This window comes from Tyto alba, unplaced genomic scaffold, assembly GCF_018691265.1.
Source record: "Tyto alba isolate M040663 unplaced genomic scaffold, T.alba_DEE_v4.0 Super-Scaffold_40, whole genome shotgun sequence".
Classification (NCBI taxonomy): domain Eukaryota; kingdom Metazoa; phylum Chordata; class Aves; order Strigiformes; family Tytonidae; genus Tyto; species Tyto alba.
The window spans coordinates 34,465,762-34,486,410 of record NW_024881316.1 but is presented as its reverse complement, the minus strand read 5'-3'; positions in this window follow the sequence as shown (position 1 = coordinate 34,486,410).

The following is a 20,649-nucleotide window of genomic DNA, read 5'->3' as shown; positions in this document are numbered from 1 at the left end:
AATCTCTCCTTTGGTGTGAAAGGGTATTAGAACCTGGTGCCATGATGGGGTTAAGTGATCCCACCAGCACTGGTCTTCCACGTGTCCTCCTGCGCCTGCCAGACACTCTCTGTGGAGCTCTGCTGAGCTCAGTATTCAGATTTGCCAAGCAAGGCTCTGTGAACCCAGCGTGGCTGTGACTCTTACAAGATAAACAAATGCCAGCAGTAAGAAAAAGAGTAAAATAATTATAGGTTTATAAAAATCAAGATGTGCTCTCTACTTCATTCTCCAGCTACCTGCTCACTGTCCCAGACCAGGCAGGGATTAAAGACTGCAGAACACATACAACCCTGAAATCACCATGCCATGGACAGCTGATGAGCTGTTCTGCTTCCCTCATCTTGAGGCTTGAGACTGCTTCACTGTCGTCATGCAGTTTGACCAAACATCGTTTAGCTAGGAAAGAGCCAGAGTGCTTTCAGACCTCAATGAGAGTGGAACTAACTCCATTGCAAAATGCTTCACAAGACCATGTTAAAAGCTTTGCTGGTGACATACGACAAGGTCTACACTCCCATACAGAAATACATAATATAAGTGAATTTTGCACATGGTTATTTAGGCTAGTATGACAGAAAGCCTATTCTTGGCCATCAAAATGAGACAATCAGATGAAATCAGTAGGAATTGTGCTCAAGTACCGCAGTGCGGGGATGAAAAATTATAGGCAGGGTAGAAATCTCTAATGTATTTACCTTGAGGAAGCTGAAGGCACAACTCTAATCCTACTCACCATCCTTTTTTATAGAAGTGCATCAGTATTTGCTTTTCACAAACCTGTTAAAAAAAAAAAAAAACTGTTAAAAAAGAGTACTAAAGAGATCTTTGAGTCATGTGAGGAGAGTCCAGCTCTGCTACAACCTCCAGAAACCTAAATACTTAGTATAACTTTTAACAATAATGCATAGCTAAGGAGGTAAATGAATACCAGGTGTTAATGGGTGTCACTCCACTAATTTCAATAAATTACAGTACTAACTCCAGACCTCAAATTCAATACACATTATTTTTTACATCTACTAGATGTAGAAAATAAACAAGTTTTTTCTATAGCTTTTAGGAAGACAAAGTATCCAGGTTCCAGCTTTCCAGAGCTCCCAGACAAAAGACAGGGAGTAAAAATGAGTCTAAGAAAACAGCACCAAACTGAAAAGGGATTTCAGAATGGAAGCACTTGGAAAACTTTCTTTGTCCAAGAACCCGTGCTCTAAGTATGGTATTCTGGTCCTAAGACTAAAGCTGAAAGAGATTTTATTACAAATGCAGCTGCATTTGTAATTAGACAGTGAAAAGTAGTAGGAAAAAATAGCATAGGAACAATTTTGTATGGGGACTGTGTGACCTAATAGCTGCTTTTCAACTCTAATATCAATGATTTTGTGCTCTAGTTTCCTTCATCAACTGACTGAAACTGTTTTTCAAGTCATTAGGAAACTAGGAACATAACAATTTTATTTCAGAATCACAGAGAAATGGCACAGATAAGAAAAAAGATGGAGGTTTTACTCTTACCTAAACTGATTGTGCATTGTTTAAAATTGACTGATGCAGTAGCCATGCCTGGTTTGCTACTGCTAGACAGGAGAGAGGAATCAGACCCTGTATGACATTTCCAGACAGCAAGTTACAGACGAAACTTGTAGAAGTGGCAGTTCTTTGTGTTTCCATAGCAACCTAAGCTGCAGTTGTCAGTAATTAAAATTAACTCCATATTTTTATTAGAATGCCAGGAGTTGCCTTCTCAGATGATGGAGACAAAGCAAAAGCCACAGTATCTGCAAAAATAATAGATTTCTGTATGCCGCTCAGTCACTCCTACAGCAGCGTTCAGCTACACTGCATCCTAGCCCTTACCACTCATAGATTTCAGCATCAGCAGTGAAAAATGATATCTAGAAGATTTTAACCCGATTCCCACAGCAAGCTCAGAGCTTTGTGGATGCATCCTGCTGCTGACACATGGTTGTCCTGCCTGGGCTCTCCCAGGTATGCCCTCGTCCCTCCACAGCCTGCTGCCCACTGCAGGTGAGGAAGGTGAGAGAACAACCACCTTTCTCCAGATCAGGTTCACCTAGAGCTCATCAGCTACTGAGGTTGGGGCTGCTGAGACGGTCCATCCCGAGTCCTAAAAGCAGGACAGAAAAACCCACTGAGATGGTCTTGCCAGGCTCTGACGTGGCTTTGGGGTGGCTCCTTTCATTCCCAGCGAGCTGGGACCCCTGAGCTGCAATCCCCAAAGTAGTCGCCTCTACCGCAGATCACACAGCATGGGCAGGGGGTGCAGACTGCAGCAAGTGGTGCTGGTGTTGGGGAGAGGACAGTTACAGCCCTCCAACCCTCCCCTGCCACCCGCTCCTACACGAAGCTCCCTGGCAAAGTGCTTGTCATGCAGAATGTATCGGCGTCCTAAGTAAAGAGGACAGGGGAGAAAATCCAGCACTAAGGCCCTGACCTCCCAGTGCTGCTTCAGCCAGATCATTTCTGGCTCCGTCCTGGACCTTCCACACCAGCTCTCTGCACAACAGACTTTCAGCATGCATGCTGGGATGGTTCATTGCAGGACTTTTCCCTAATGTGACTATTAGACTGACTCGACTAGACCGCATGACATTTGGCTCCCTCCACCCCACAAGTTCTCCAGCACTATCCCAGGAGGCTCTGCAACCTCACATGCCCTCGTGCTAAATATCACCAAAACACACCACCAGGATCATGTGAAAAAACCACTGTTGTGGTGGGCTGCAGCACTTTACTCATTTTCCTTTAGACAAGTGGAACTGGAAAAACACAGTAAAAATAATAATCGTGTTTTTATGGCCAACATCCCCCCTCGTGGGGCCCAGTGGAGAGCCAGGGCCAAGTGCTGTTTAGTGTAAATGCAGCCATTCTGCTCTGCAGGGAGCAGAATGGACACGAACCAGTCTGTGCTCCTTGGCCTCCCACCCAAAGATCAGTCCTTGGCTGTCTCGTATTTAGTGGTAGGGATGTATCCACAGAGAGTACCCCAAACCAGTCCTGCTTCCAAAAACCTCCTTAACTTAATGGAAAAGTAAATTATTTTGCTTCTTGGATATAGATTATATTTTCCAACTGGCTAAGCATAAATTGAAATTCATCTCTTAGGACCATAGCCTAGCAGCAGCTAGCATGCCCAGCAAAATAGATTCCCATTAGTTGCTCTTAAAGTTGTTAGGAAAGCCAAAATAAAGTATTACATTAATAAAAAGTATTTTCCTAATGTCTGCACTGGAAAGATTGCTGTTAACAGCAAAAGAAGCACCTTCATTTCATTGTAGCAAATCAAGTAAGGTGGAAAATTGTAACACAGATGATTTATGTCTTTAGAATGAATGGGAATGCAAAATACATACATACATACACATATGTGTTATAAACTCAGTAATAACATCAAAACTATATGCAGAGAAACGTATATTGTTATTTGGTAGTAAAGATAATATCCAAAATTAGCATGATGTCTCCTATCAAAAATATAATTGACAAAACTATACCTTCTGTGACAAAGTCTTAAGGAACTTCTATGGAAACCATTGACTTCAACAAAAAAGGCTCAGCGGGAAGCGTCTGGATTTTAAACCTTTTTTAAACACAGTTTGAACCAAAATTTTGTTGCTTTTTAAGTTTGGAAATCAGCTTTCGTTTGTTGTTTGCTCATTTCCTCTTATTCAGACAACAAATACCTGGGAAGTTTTGCTCTTTTGTAATTTTTACCCCAGAAAGCCTCAAAACACCAGTTCAAGAACTGCTCACAGAGCAATCCAGCAGTGTCCAAGAGCTGTGATTCAGCAACCCGTCCTGCAGACTGAACAACCCAGTCTCCCTATCATTATTGTTCACCACTTCCAGCTCTGGTTTCATGCTGAAACAGAAATCTGGTACAGGTGCAAACCACATTTTCCAGGAATGTCTGTACAAGCAGCACTGCACGGTGATGAGCATTCAGGACATGTGAACAAGAAGGCTCCCGATCCTTTGGAAGCAAAGTCGTGTTTAGAAGTCTCTGTGACAATTTCTTGCAGCCCATTATACAATGCTATCAATAGTCAAAATCCTGCCAGGAGTCAGGATATTTTTCAAAATGAGGTTGTATTGCTCAGGGGTTGTGCTGGGGTTGTATTGCTGTGCTGCTGCGTCTTACTGCTTCCTTTCCCTCCTGCTTGAAACTTGATAAGATCACAGTGGGAAATGGAGCATAAGATGGATAAACAATGGTGTTAACTCAGTGAGAAATGCACAGAGGAATAGAGGAAATCCTACATTTCCTTATGAAGATAATTTTTCAAATAAGACTTTAAGCAAACATGTAGGCCCTAGCCACAAAGGGAGCGTGACAGGAGCCAGACACGAGCCCCTAAGTTCATGTGTGTTGTAAAGGGGCATTTAAGCCTCTATTTAAAAGGTGTCTAACACATGCCAAAGCAGAAATCCACATCCAGAACTTGGCTGCAAAGGACTTAATGCTAATGATCATTAAACTACGCCTGGGACATGCTCGTGCAGGCTGCCCAGGAGCCTCGCTGGCTGCTTCACTGCAGCATCGTGCCTGTGGCAGAGGGGCACATATTTGGGAAGTCTCCCCCAGATTACTAAACATGCCCCACATGCACAGGAGGGACCTCTACAGCCTCCAACAACAGGGTGATACTGCTGCTTGTGCCCCTCAAGCAATGCACAGTGTCTGCACTGCACCAGTGGATTTGTTGCAAGGGACAGGGTGGGCTGCAGAGACAGAAATCTGTGCAAACGTGATACCACCTTGAAACCCACCTCACGGGCAAGATTTCCACATGGGTAAAGAGGGTATATGCGGGGAAGAAGGATGCATCGGCACTCCCACCCCAGCCTATCTGGCCAAGGGGTCAGCAGGACAACCCGCAGTTTTAAAATGGAGCAAACGATCAAGTGTTTTGTTAGAAACCCTATGCCACTCACCATGTGAGCAGCAGCACAGCTTTCCCAAAGCAAGCTGTCTGGAAAGATGCCTGTCTGTCTCTCTGCATAGGATCCAGACTATTTTTAAGGGGCAGGGAAAACTCCAGGGATTTTTCACACATATCATAAATGCAAGCATTTCACTGGTTCTTTGCTTGTTATTATTACGATCATTCACTCCTCATAAGAGGCACAGCCTCCTAAGCCTCTGAAAGACAAAGCCACAACAGGGAGTGAAAGGTGTGTCTGACATATGCTGCCCTTAAGGCCTTTCTCTGTTCCAGAAAGATCCCAGGAGCATGGTGGTGTCAGGAGAGGGGGAAAAGTGAGGATTGTGCATGGGTGGGATTCAACTGGCCAAATGAAGACATTGACTCCTGCAGTAGGCACCACAAACTCCTTTTATAGTCAATGGAGAGAAATTCAGCTCATCCCATGCACACTCGGGAAAGCTTTTGAATGAATCCTTCTGTAGAATCAGGATCAGCACAGATAGAGAAATCTAGGTCTTCATTCAACTGCCTGTCCATAGATGTCTGATGCAGTAGGACACAAGGATATGTGAACTGAGCACCTTAAATTAGGTGAGACCAAGCTTATCTCATGCAACCTTAGGTTTAATATTACAGATTTCAACAAAACAGAGTGGGATTTGGGTTCAAACACCTGCATGCAGGTAACCACGTGCCCACATGCTTTTCTTTCACCTTGAGGAGAGTTACAAGTTGCAGAGCCAGGTATTACCGTGCCATTTTTCTCTGACCAGATAAAATTCAGGCCAGTAAAAGCCTGCCTGGTGATTAGAAAGCAGCCATCTCTGCACAGCGTGATGGAGGTAGGAAGGAGAGGGGAACCCTGACTCTCCATACTGCCTCTTGGAGAGCCCAGAGTTGCAAATACCTTCTCTGCTCACCCTGCACAGCACGATGCACTCAGCAGCAGCAAGTGCGAGCAGTGCTGGCAGAGGTAGCCAAGAGCACCCAAAACCTGGCAATGCAACCATGCTGTCTGGTGGAAGTGGAGAAAGAGTTAATGGCAGGAAAAACTTAAAGATATGGTTTTTAAAACCTCAGCATCTGCTCTGAAGGGGTTAAATCTGTTCTCTGTGTCTCTCTGACCTGACAATAGTGATAAAATTGCCTCCTTTCCTCCTGCATTTTCTATACACTGCTACACAGTGGGATTCCAACATGCAGACATGCCTTCTCTAGGGCTTTATATGCTTTGTCATGGTTGGCTGCATTTTTCAGAGCTCTTCCTTTTACCTTCATTAAACTTGAATAAAAAAGGGCCTATTAAAAAATGCAGAGGACTCTTTTTTCAAAATCAACCCTAGCCTTCAATTTTTCAAGGTTAAAGCACCATTTCTTTTATTTAGTTTAATCCCAACAGCGGAAGAAAGGAAGAAAGCCTGCTGCAGAGTAACCAAGAACATAAATGCCTCAGGACCAAGCAGGACAGCCCAACAGTATCACCTGCCCAATTAACCAAGCAAGGCTCACCATGGTTAGCAGTGGGTGGAAGACATCTCAGCAGAGCCATTCAGAACAAGAGCCAAACTCCTGTGCACCTTCTGCAGAGCCCTTTCTTTCCCTGACTGGTATCAGGTGCTTGAGTTTAAATCCTTCAGTCAGTTGTATAAATATCCCCTCAAGTGCACTAAAGTTTTTCTCAGCTGTGATCAACTTTTAAAAGAGCATTTGACCAAATTTCAGGAATAGGGGCCAGAGCAATAAGGTATCTTCCAGCCAAACAAGATGGAAATTTTGGATTAGGTTTGGTTTCACAACTAAACACCCATTTTCAAGGTGGACCTTGTCTCAGGCTTCTAAGTCCCTCAGACTATTTTTAAAAGGTTACCAAATAATAAAAGCCCCATATTTTAAAGAGCTCAGTACACAGGGTTAGACATGGACTGTTGCAAATTGTCAGTGATCTCATGTCAGCAGGGCAGGCAATGGCATTTGTCTTGGACAGCCATCCAGGAGGTGAACAAAAGTTCAGGTTTTCTTCAAGCTTTGAGACACTTGCATAGGTGCCTGAAATGACAGGTTGGGTTTCTGGGTAAGGTGTCTGAGAAGCACAGGCAAACAGACAGCATAGGGGACTCTGCCAGGAAACTGCAATGTCTCTAAAGCTGAAAAGACAATTGTCAATAAGAATGGGGGATGCATTTGAACTTAATGCTTTAAAAAAAAAAAAACAAAAAACACACCTTTTCCACCAGGCTTATTAATCCCTGTTGCTACAAACAAAAATATGATGAGAGTGTGAGTGTAAGATGTCAAACTAGTCAACATGATGTTTTTAAACTCACTGGAAACAGGCACCAGAACAGCTGCTTTGTCTAATATTTTACTTCAAGCAGAGAAGATCATAGCAGCATTCCTGTCTTGAGATATCATGTAACACAGCAAAAGTCTTCAACAGCTTTTAAGCATTTTTTTGCTGTGAAACATTCAAAGCAAAGGGATCAAAGAGCAGGAAATATATGACACCTGCTCATTCCCTATAGTTGATGGAAACTGGGGGTTGGTTTCTGTTGTCATTGGCTTCTGCTCACTTCCTGCTCCAGCCCAGAAAAACAAGTTTTTTTAATGACTGCTTAAGAGGAGGAATCAGTTCAGATGCTTCAGACCTAAAATCAGATCTGCAGCTGACCCTCCCTGAATTGAAGTGAATATGCCCTATTACTGGAAGCATCAGCCAGTGTTCTAAAAAAACATGTAATCTAAATCATGTTGTCTCTGTCTAAGCCCTCTGCATATACTTTAATTCTCAATGCAGGACTATGCAGCCAATATCTTTTGTTAAGCTGACTTTTTAAGGCAGAGAAATGGAGACAGGAAAGCAAAACACCTTCCTCCAAGCCCATAGGGATGGCTGGGCACAGACTTATCCCACCTGCATCAGGGGACTAGTTGCCCTGAGTAGAGGAAAACCAAGAACTCCACAGCACAGTTCAGCTCTCCCAAGACATGGACCACCTTGGGAAGCGTTCATATCTTTCCATCACCATACAGATAGCCAGAAGTGGGAGAGGTGCTTAACCAAGGGCCCCTGTTAAGTTCTTGAAACTGGGATCACTGGAGAATTGTGTCAGAGCTGAATACAGCCCGAAGTGACTTTTTAAATGCCTCATTATTTAGCTGGGTTGTTCACTTTGTTTTCTGTGAGCATTAAACTGGAAACCAGTATTGAAATACTCTATTCCAAATTCCAGGGGTTTCTTATTTGGAGGTTTTCATTCGTCTCTCGGAAACTAACTATCCTGCAGACCTTGATAAGCCCAAGCAGGTACACTTGTTACAAATAGTGCCTTCTGGTCCCCTCACCAACCTATTCTTTGTGCATACAAAATTGCCCTTGCTAGTGGTAATGAGTGCAGAAGCTTCTCTTCTTCTTGTGGCATCTGAGAATACTTCCTTTCAGCTTCTTCATGAAAGCTGAATTATGTTGGAGTAATATTTGTAAAGCATTTTGTTAGACTCTGTCTAATGAAGCACACTATCAAACAATCTTTTTAAATCAAAAAGACCCACGGCAGACTTCTGATCACCAACTCACCATAGTACATTCAATTGTACTGTGGGTTGCACACTAGAAATACATTTCCAAAACCAGGGGGGAAAAAGAAAGAAGCAGAGAGGTTTTCTTATACATGAGCAATGGAAGTTATAAAGTTTCTCCCTGACTGAAGGAAAATTAGATCTTAGGTCTTCCAGCTGCCACTAATTCACTTGTAACAAAGCATGATCAATTATTGCTATAAACAAAGCACATTCCAAAACAATTGTAGCTGAGGCAATAAAACTACCCGTTAGAGCAGACACGTTGGACAGGCTCCAGTCAGTCTCATTTAGGTGAGTAATTCAGGCAAAGCTGCACTGCAGTTTTAGGCATCTGGCCCAGGAAGGAAGAGGGGAAAAGGCAGTTCAGGCAACCTGATACAGCCTTCTGGAGTCTTCTTCTGGAGCCAGTGGAGAAGAGTGAGTGCTGCTGAATATGGGGGGGATGCAGGCAGTCCTGCACCAGTGCCTCCATCAGCTGCACAGGATGAGGGGACACGGTCCTGACGTGCCACGGCCCAGCAGGTTGAAAGACCCCTGGGAGATGCAACAACCCAGAGGGTGGACAGCATGCAACCTCAACAGGACACAGCTCTGTGTTACCTCCTTGGGGCTAGAGGTGGACAGCTGGGGAGCTGGAGCTCCCTTCCTTCGCAGAGCCCTTCCAGGGGAGGTCACTGAGGGCAGCTGACTAACCCTGCACATGGCCAGAGCATGTCCCACCACCAGATTCTTGCTGTGGTTCCCTCGGCAGAACTTTGGCTCGGCGCAGCTAGCACTTTCTCAGACAACACCTAGGCATGGCTCGGGGATGGCATGGGCCATGGCAGGGCACAGCCATCACATTTTTGGGAGTAAGGGAGCACAGTTGTACACATGCAAGCTGTGATGTACCAATTGTCTTCAACACAAAAGAACAGTCCCTGGCCCATTTATTTGTTTGTTCAGACGCAGCCACGACAAAAGCAGGGTCTAACACCCAAGCTCCCATCCTCCTAGAAGACTGTCTAACCCCAAAGCTCAAGTGAGATGTTTTCTAGTCTGCTCCTCACCTGAACTGATGACATTTGTCTGCATGGCTACAAAGTGGACAGATTTTTGCAGGAGCAGTGTGTCATCATTTGAGCCTGGTCAGCAGCTAAATGCCACGCAGTCGCTCACCCACCCTCCCCCCACTTGGGAATGGGGAGGGAATCAGAGGGGCAAAGGGAGACTCGCGGGTTGAGATAAAAACAGTTTAATAGCAGTGACAGAATAACACACTGACAGCAGTATCAACAGGTAACGTACCATACAGCTGCTCACCACCCACCAACCAACACCCACCTGCTCCCAGCTGGTGATCCCAAACACACAGTCACAGCAGCCACACTCCCAGAAGTGAGAGCCTCTCCTGGCCCACTCCTGCCTTTATATAGTGAGCACAAGGTCACATGACACGGACTATCGGCCAATCGGGGCCCAGCCCTCCAGCTGTGCTCCCCCCGCCCCCGCACACAGGTGAGGGCACTGGGACCTGGGGAGCCCCTGGGGTCTCAGGGGGCTGCAGCTCCTCCCGCTGCCAGACCAACGGGAGCTCTAGGCCAGCCCCAACCAGGACCCAGTGACAAGTGCAATCACCCAGAATACTCCATGGCCTAGAAGTTAAGACGGTTATAAAGTATTGATGTTGGTACAAAGTCACATTGCGACAAGTAAAGTCCCTGGAGGAATCCCTCAAGCACTGGACTATAACATTAAGACTAGTAGCTATCAGCACCCCAAATCTAACTGCGGTCCAACTACACAATCTCATCTATTTAAGCTTTTCTGGGGTCAGTTCAGGTAGCTCTTTACCCAGACCTGGACCACAAAAACCTCTGAGGTGACCTGCTCCTGAGAACAGGCACCTCTGTACACACCTGAGCAGATAACGTTTGTCACCCAAAGAGCTTCTAGGCTGATGAAAGAGATGTGTCCAGGAAGTAATGAAAAGCAGATGGACAGTTTGTCTGAAGCTTGAATGGGGTTCAAAGTTGGGGGATCGCTGCTAAGATGACAGGAGGAGCTCTTCCTTGGATGTTACTCAAAATACAACTAAAGTTAGATATTATTAAATGCAGAGAGGCCATCTAAGTTTCACAGACTGACGGGTAATAGGTGGCAAAAAGAAGGTTTAAGAAATGTGAGAAGCATGTACTGTTCTCACTGTTCCATATCCTCCAGCAATCAACATTTTGGAGACTTCTTGTGTTGGGGTTTACACTTGATTTTTATGTGTGATTGACACAACTAACCATATCTTCCAGACTCTTTTTGCTTTTTACCATTACAAAATTTTTTCACAACTTCCATGGTTTAACTATGTGTATGTATGAAAAGTTCTTCGTTTTTCTTGTTTGAAATTTTCTACTAATAATGCCTTAGATTCTGATGATACTTGTGTTATAAATAATAATGAATAATTATCATTTACTCACCTCCTCTTATCATCTGACATCACTCCTCAGTCATCTCTTCTTGGTGTTGAAAGTCTAGCCTATTCAGTATTTCCTGCTATAGAAGTTGTTTCATATTTCTGGTTAACATCTTTCTTTGCAACTTTTCATGTTCTACTGGATCTTTGTTCAAAATGGAGTGACCAGGATGTACAGAGCATCCCATGGATTTATAATTTACAATTATGAGTTTGGCTGTTATATTTTCCTTTCTTATTATACAAACTATAAAAAACACTGTATTAAAGAACATCTGAATACAGCTGAGTTCTCAAATGAGTTCAAAACAGGACTCATACTCTGAGTATTAACTGGAAGCCATTGTGTGTGGGTACATTTTTCCACAGGTATAATTTAGAGACCAGATTTGAAATCTTGACTCAAAGCCATCACTATGATGAAACAAATACATCTTTGAGATGGATTTTTGAGAAGGATCCTTTATCAGGAATTCCTGCACATAATTTACCAAAAAGAAGCCATAACACTTTTGAGAAGATTAGTTTGTTTAACATCAGGATTTACTCTATAAAAATAAGTGCCTTCTTATTCCACGGATCTCCTTCCTGGATGCATTCCAGCTTGCAGCTGCTGACTTCAAAGGCAAAAAGAAATACTGACTGTTCAGCTGGGCACTCCTGTGGGTCCAGGACTTATGGTAGTCATCTCTGCTCTGGGTTGACACTCAGTTCCAGACAAGCCTGAGGTCCAGCCTCTCCAGTGTCCCTGCAAATCCAGGCTAACTGGTAAACTTTGCACAGATTCCTGAGCTCTGTGGAGAGGAAAGGTTGCAGGGTTCAAACTTGGTCAGCAAGGAGCTGGGATCACAGAAGTGAAACCCACCATGGCTTTGCTGAACTTTTCCTTTTTGGGTTCAGTGTGGGCCCTGTGCACCCCAGCCATGTGTACCCTCCACACGCACTCACAGCATGGGCAGAAAGCCTGTGGGACATGGGGCTCATTACATTCAAACCTGGCAGTAGACCCTCACTTCATCCACCAGTATGACCACAGTGAGTGGAAACATCTTGGGTTTCACACAAAGCTTGTTCAACTTAACAGAAAGTCTCTCTGCATTTGAACAACTCATGCTTGCAACTGACTGCAAAATTGATAACTGAGGCCCAAACCATCACGCTCGTGAAGACCTGCCACAGAGGGTGAACTGCACCCACACCAAACAGGATCTGTTACTCCCCAGCACAAACAGAAACTGTCCTGGCTCCCTAAACAAGTGAGGTTCAGTTTTCATGGCTGGCACATGGAGGGAGGGCAAGGAGGAATCCCTGTCCTTATGAATGAGCATACGTGGTCAAAGACCATCTGAAACCCCTTAAGCACTGAGTATCACAGCAGCCTTTTCTGGTGGTAGGCCTCCCTTTGGAAACACAATTTAATTCTCTCATAGTTAGGTGTTGCATAAAATCTGATTACATTGACCTAAATTTTCTTGCTCCTTGCTTTTATGTAGTATCCACCAGCTAGCTACAGACACAGGTTTAGATTCATCTTTTAGCTTGTCCTCTTCAGCTCAGCCAGTTCCCAAATAGCAGCAGTATTGCAGGTCCTGCTACAGCAAGTCAAAGTTCTGGGGTGTTGTTTTTTTGATATCCAAGTTATTTTTTTAAAAAAAAAGTATACTTGGAGAACAGGAAGTATCTGATTTGTGATAGTCCGATTAATCTAGGACCCACATTCTGGTTGTCAGTGTCCTTTTGGAAAAAAAAAAAATAGGATAAATCAACAGAACCTTTTAGTTCAGATGCCACATGCAACATTCACGTTGTCTGCAAATAGCAGCCAGCTGAAACTTGTTGGAAGATTAAGTTTCAATTACAGCTGACATTTCCAAAACACTATGTGATAGAAAAGCCATTCATATCCCCAAACCCAGACACTCATCTCACATCTCCTGTTTCTGGGTATCATCTGTTCAAAGGGTCATCACTGGCAGGAGGCACTGAAGAGATAGAGTCGCTGACATTTTTGTGCTCCAGAAATCATGGGACTCATCAACACTGGAGTCAAATAAGATCAATCACACAGCACTGCCAACAGCTTTCAGGATGCTCTAGTGTTAAGCATACATTGAAGCTAGTGTGATTTCAAGAGATATACTTGTATTGTTCAGATAAGAAAGCTATCTTTACACACATGGGGAGAGAAGAGAAAGTTGTTCATCAACTGATACTAGTGGCTTGGGGAAGAAAGGTCCACCTTCATGCTTGACTGTTGTTTTTTCATATCTCACAGACTTCATATGAGTCTCGGGCAAGTTGTTTATGCCAAGTTTAACAGAGGACTAAAGGACAGCTCAGAGAGGGATGGGTGGCTCTGGTTCTTGTCCTTCTGGGCTTCCCAGGATCTTGTGAGCAGGATCCACCAGTAAACTACAGGGGTATTGAGAGCATTCCCCAGGGTAACTTCTTAGGGATCTTTCAGCCTACTTTCCAGTGAAATACCTGCAAGTCTCAGCTACTCAATCAAAAAATAATAATAATTAAAAAAAAGGACTTGGACTGTGCACCTAAAATGGAGAGATCAGGCTGGTAAACTGAGAGGCCAGCAAGTCTCCAGCCATGTCCTGAGCTTGGACAGGCTGTCTGAGGACCACCATCCCTGAATTCCCCTGCTGTCTCCCTAAAGAGTCTGGGGAGAAATGCTTGGGTGGGTTTCACAGCTCATGCCTGCCCTGCCACCACACATAGCTGAGCTGGTTAGGTGACAGCATGTTTGGATATGCCTATACTGACTGTCCTGTAGACAGGGCCTTGAACTGTGCACTTGTGGTAGGGATTGTCTATTGATTATAGCAAATGAAACCAGTAGCTTCTTGCACAAGAGGGTCTTGGCTTGTCATTGGGACTGCTAGATACTACCAAAATGTCCATTTGGAATAATTCTGATTATAAGAACAGGGTATCCCTTGAGGTGTATTTTGAGTATTTCTTGTACATCTGAAAGCCCTTTGGGAAATGAGACCCTTCCAAGGAATGGAGTGATTCCTCCATGTGAGTGCAGTCATGTGAGTCACAAAAACATTATCTAAAATGGCCTAGAGTGGATCAGACTTGTGCTATCCAGAGTATATCTAAAAATAAAGGGAAAAATAATAAAGTTACAGGAGAAAGACTAGAAGCCAGGGATTTTCTTGTAATGTGCTTTCAGCTGGACTAAGCAGCTTCTAATTCCACTGATATAAATGGCTTTGAGGGACAAGATCTAGGGTCAGTATAGGGCTGTTCTTAATCTGCCTTACTTGAAGGTTCACAGCACACATCTGTCTTACAGCTGTAACAAAATGTTTATCTTCATCTTTGTGACAAGAGAATTGTAAGATCAATTGAAAAAAACCACATACATGCATAATGCCTATCTCCCCTTTGCCTTGAAAAATTATAAATATTCTAAAACTCTGAAGAACTATTCGTAGTTTTAGCTAAACCATCTCTTGACAAGCAGAAATTTTACAAAATTAACCTAATACAGGAACAGGAACTTAACTCTCTCATTTTAGAAAAAGATCTTTTTTGTGAAGAGAATTTCTCAGAGTTCCAGTCTCTCTCTCTTAAGGTTATCCTGTAATAATAATGATATTCAGACCATCACTAAAATGATCTGACCCCTGCATCCAACACAGCTACTTAGGCATCTCATCTTTCAAACACCTGACAAAGCCTGGCATTATTGAGATGTATTTCCCAGCTATATGAAGTCCCTCAAACAATCTTAAGATTTATGCATTGCATTAATCATTACACTGATGAGTATTTCCTACTATTTTCTTTCTCTCCCCAATTTCCTCCCTGATAGCATTTAGCACTACTCAGATTACTTTGTACATAAATGTTAAGTGCTGATAATGTACACAGTAGGGCTATTACCACAAGATCCTTTCTCCAAGAGAGAGACTGCAACCACAGCTGACAGCTTTCCCTCTGACACCAACTTTCTGATCACAGTAAAGTGTCTTTCATCCCAGAATGCTTTTAAAATAAGGCTTCTGACCCAAACACCATCAGAGTCATTGGGCAGCTTTGCACGCTGTGAATGGCAAGACCCAGGAACCCCTCTAATCTGCATCCAGCATCAGGATGAAATACAGATGGGTTATGAATCACCCTTCCCATGAGCAGGTTTCAATGGGAGGAAAATCAGATTTCATGGACTTGTTTCAACCAAACTACTGATATAAATAATCGATAGATCAGGACCTGAGGGCTTGCCATAGCCTGGACTGGTTTATATTCTGCACACAGTTGTTGTTTTCCACAAACTTTGGATGCAGCACTGCATGCCAGGAGCAGTACTAACATGGATCCATGGGGCTTTGGGGCACCTGCTCCAAGGGAGAAGGCAGGTGGTGGGGTGAATAACAGAGATGAGCTGAAAGCCCAAACAGATCTTTAATGCCCATATATGACTGATAAAAGTCAAAAGACAAAATCAACTCCCATTTACATGTTATTCTTATGGAGGGTCTTGAAAACCTAGAGTGGTCCTGCTGGGACTCTGCTCTGGTCTTCTGTGAGCTTCAGTTAGATCAGGTGTGAGGCTTAAGGCCACTAAACTACTGTTTATGTGTACTGTTTCTTTTTCTGTAACACCTCCACAGTACTTCCTTTAAAAATGTGTTTAATAACACAATTCTTAAATGAATATTAAAAAGAAAATGCCTCATTATTGGCAAGGAAGCTAATTTACTGGAATATCTAAGATTAGTGGTAACTTGGGCCTTTTCCTCTGATAATTTGAGTGTGAATACACAGAACACTCATTTATTTTTCTTTATAATAAATCACCAGCAAGTATTTAAAAACAAAATGGTACAGCAATTTCCTATCTTAGGCTGACCCTTCGTCTGATACTAAATACATAACCCAGTGCTTTCCACTAATACAATAATTCCTTTTATTGTAGAGCCATATGCAGCTTGTTGTGATACCATTAAGAAAGAAGCTCAGTGAAGAAAACAATGCAGTTGTTGCCAAGGGACAAGGGACGTGCGACCTCAAACAAGGTGCTCAGCTTTTCTCCAATTAGGACCCCAATGAGTGTATTTAGAATACATAGCAAAATAAATGAGTTTCAAATACAACCCATGGCCATGTGAATAGTATTGAAAAAGCTACTGCTAGACACTGTATTCATATGATACAAATATCAGAAGTCTATTTCAATAGCTGAAAGTCAAGCAGTACATCTATTCTTACAATCATACTCGTAAATATTTTTCAAAAACATTTACCCCTTCTCTGTTAACAAAAGGATCATTTTTAGCATGATCCTCATGTACGTCATAAAACCACTTATGTGTCTTCTTGGCCCGTGAAACCAACTTTTTCCAAACTTTTCAAAATGGAGTCATCATTAGTTTACACAGTAGCTTAATTTATACATTTCTGCACTCTTTTAACCAGTATCTCACACCTCTCTTTCCCCACTCTCTCTGCCTTAAATCAAGAAAAATAGACAATTTATTTCCAGCTGGAGGAATTTAGTGCATTACCAGGAAAATAAATCTACATGATTTCACTGGACCCTTCCATTAAAGTCTACAACCCTTTCTCTAGAGATGTCAGCACACATACCAAACAAATTATATCAGCTAAAAATCCCTTATCAGCATGCTCAGGTTTACTAGTCTAGCCTCCAAACTGCAGCAAACACAGTAATAGATTAAATGTCAGGAAGATCATCTTTACTGTTTCCCCCTCAGATGAGAAAACCAAGCATTGCAGGCTTATAAATTTGTCGTTAGCCATAGTTAAAGGCGAGCCATGTGAGTTCCTTGCCCAGCACTGCCTGCCTGCCTGAACAGTAAATGAGCAGAAGAGGCTGTTGATGGCATACAGCTTGCAAGCAAGTGCCATTTCTCTAACAAGTCTCTGTCAGACACACACAGTGTTATACAATATAAGCATTTCAGATACCTCACACTCCTGTTTTGTGCATCCAGCAGAAGCTGTGAGGATCTATAATGTATTGTCTATCAATCTGTGGCACCAAAGAGCCCTGTTTATCACCCAGGAGGGCACTATGCCTCCATTCCCGCCCCCCACCCCCCACCCCGTTCCTCTACATTGCACTTCACTCTAGTATTTCTGATAGTGCATAAGGCTCCTAACATCCTGCTCCTCTACAAGATGCAATGCCCCAGGGTTGAACCTCAGCAAGCGAGACCACCATCTCTCAAACATGACAACATCTCTTAGAAACAGAAGGTGTAGCCGTGTTCTTCACCATACTCTCTCCATGACCAGGAGGCAACTATCTCAGTAGCTGAAAGGGTGTTCAAAAGCCCAAGTAGACCCAGGAATGCTCCAAGGCCATATTCTTAATGTGCCTGTCTCTAGGCGATGCACAGCAACAAAAGAGGGGCCACGATGGGTAGGACAAATGACCCCAACAGGACATGATGTTTAGGGAGAGCATGCAAGTCTGGCCACTTTCTCTGATCCATTCTCCTTGTACTACTTCCAGAACCCACAAGTATTATATTAGAGATTTTACACAGTACGGCCCTAGCCTACTGAATGTCCTCTATTTGCTGATGTTTCTGGTGAGTAGTAGTTTTATCTTCACTTTATCTTTCATCATTCATCTTTCACTTTGCCTTCATCACTGCCCAGTGCTAACTCTTCTCCATCCTGGAAAGTGACCACTAAGCCCTGCCCTCTCCTTCCTATTCATTAACCAGCTTTCATCCTGTAACAGAACTTTTCTCCAGTAAACAAGGATGTTGCTTACTTCCTTGAGCAACTTTTGATATTCATCCAAGTATCCACCCAACCAAATACATGATATCCACTGGATCCCCTCTATCCACATGCTTCCTGACACCTTTCCGAAACTGCGGCAGGATGGTGGGGCAGGATTCCCTTCCAGAAAGCATGACAACTCCTTCTCAACTCAGAAGGAGTACTCAGAAAACTTAGTTTTTATTTTGAAGTCCACCATCTTACAGGGGATGGAAGACAGGTTCACTGATTCATCATCTCCATGAGCCCCTCTACAGTCTGCTGGGTTGTTGGGAATTACAATGGCAGTTCACCAGTTATTTGGCACAATGGCAGTTTGTAAAGAGAGGCTACAAACCTTGGCCAGCAATATCTAATTCATTTGTTTGATCTAATACTTCCTATGTATTGCCTTTGTAATGATTTCACTCCTCTGATGCTTGGCTCTTGAGGACTGTGTCCAATGTGAGAATGTTCTTCAACAACTTCATCAATGAGTTCATCAAGAATTCAATGAGCTGTTCTGCTATGCCTTACTGTTCCAGAAGTCCAATTCATCAGTGAGCTCCCTTTTATATTTTCCCACTAATTCATTACCACAATGTTAAAACTATTTGTACTGTGGTTGCTGCTAAAATTACCACCTCTTCCACAAATGACTCCCAGGTGCACCACTGAAGACCAAATCCAGGCTGATGACTCTCCTCGTGCATCCTAGGACTAGCTGTTGCAGGAAGCTATTGTTGTACACCCAAAGGTTGAATCTCTGCACCTCATTCTTGTGAGGCACTGATCCTGTACACATGTGAATATTTGAATCCTCCTACTTTCACTACCTGTCCTAAATTTGCAGTGTACCTAATCTCACTTAGCATTGGCTGATTGCTGTCATCATTCTGCCCATGGCTGTACAATGACAGGACTGTGCCTTTATTGTTGGAGTATGGTATTTCCACCAGCAGTGATCCTACTGTGCTTCTCTTTTCCAATAATAATTTTATGTTGTTTCACCTTATGTAATCTTTCTCATAGTGTGCCACTCCTTCGCCTGTACATCTAATACTAACATTTCTATGAACCTTATGGCTTGGGAAACTGTCTCACTCTTTATCTCCATTTCACCACTTTCCTGAGATCCTGCTGTGCCAGCGCCATCAGGAATCTTAGTCCCTTCATCTTATTTTTTGAGGCTTCTAGCACTGGTGTAAAATCACTTGCAAATTGTGTCCTCACTCTGTCACTTAATATTGCACCGAAGCAATAATCTGCCTCCCTTATTGGTAACAGTTGTGCTGTTTATATCCTTCCTGGTCTCCTCAGAGGTGCATTCAAAGGAAGACAGCTATCTCTATCTTGGAGCTCATGACAGTCCAGGTTCTTCTGTGCCTATTGGCTTTCCAAAGGCTTCTAGAGCAAATGCTTCTCTTTCAGTTTTCAGTCCCATTTCCTTTCTACATCACAGTCTCTTTCACACAATGAGATGTTGGACCTCTGCCTGTCTCAGAAAACACTACATGAAGCTATTGGACCTTCAGTCTTCTGGCCACCACTTGAATTTAGCCTCTAGAGCATAGCTCCCACACTGCTACTGGTACCAATAAGACTACAACTGCTGACTCTCTGCAGGTAACTCATCTAGCTGTCTTAAAAAGTCCCTTATACCCAGGAGGCAAGTTACTACACATCACAAGCCCCCCTGTGCACCCAGTGTGTGATTGATGTGCCTAATCATTATTAACATAATCTTCCATTAACAGCACCTGTTTCTTTCTCTCTTTTAAGACGCTTGCTGCTGCAGCAGTGAAAGAGGACACTGATACCACCCAGAGGGTGAGAACCTTCCTTCCCTGCACACAATCTCCTTCACAGAGACTGATGTTCACAGCTGCTCCTCAGAGACACCAGCTTTTCCACCAACTCTTCAGGGAGAACTGCAGAAGTGAGTAAGAGAGAAGAAAAAGACAGATTCATCTCAATCAATTTGTGCAACCTGATTTCACCGGCTCAGCTGGATGGATGGTTTTCCTAAATTCCTCTTGGTCATCAGTGGGAAGAGATGGGCCCTTCCAGAGGGAGGCAGGGGCAACAATTTAGCTTGGGAACCACTTCCCAAAGAAGTCACCTTGCCATCACCACCCTGGGAGAAAGCCAGCCAAGGCCCCTTAGGTGCATTTCTGGGATGATGTGAATCCATCATGCATCACCATTGCCTCATTTAGGTAGTTCACGGGTGTCCCACATTAGCAGAAACAATAGAGTTCATTAACATGAAGAGAAGAAATAGGAAACACAGTAATTATTCCCTTTTTTGTTTTACTGATGTACCAGGTCTTCCTTGTTGACTGTTACATTACAGGACTATACATCACAGAGTAATGAAAATTTATTCAGAAAAAAGATAAAATAATAACAAGTATTCCCTCCTACATGTCCAAAAATCTAGCCACTCTGATCTGAGCATGCACCAAATGTGTTTACACCAGAATCCTGTGTCATTCAGCTGATACACTGTTTACATCCAGAGCTACCTTTTTCATTACAAGTGTCCCTGAAAATTTTTTCATCATGTTTTACAGTGACAAATAATTAGTTGACTACATATAAATTTCTGCTAAAGAAAAGTCTCAGCCAGGAATTTCACAATGGGGGGCGAAATCTCTAATGTTTACTACGTCACAGGCAGAGCCATTATTTAAAATTTCTCCCTGAGGCATTGTAAATAATGTCATCATGCACTGCTCCATTTTTTAGCTCCAAAAATTCAAGGCACACAAATGACAGACAGTGGCCTCTGTGAATGCTAAGATTTGCTTCCCTATAAAGCTTAGTTATTACCCAATGTTCTCCAAAATGTGCTATCATGCAATT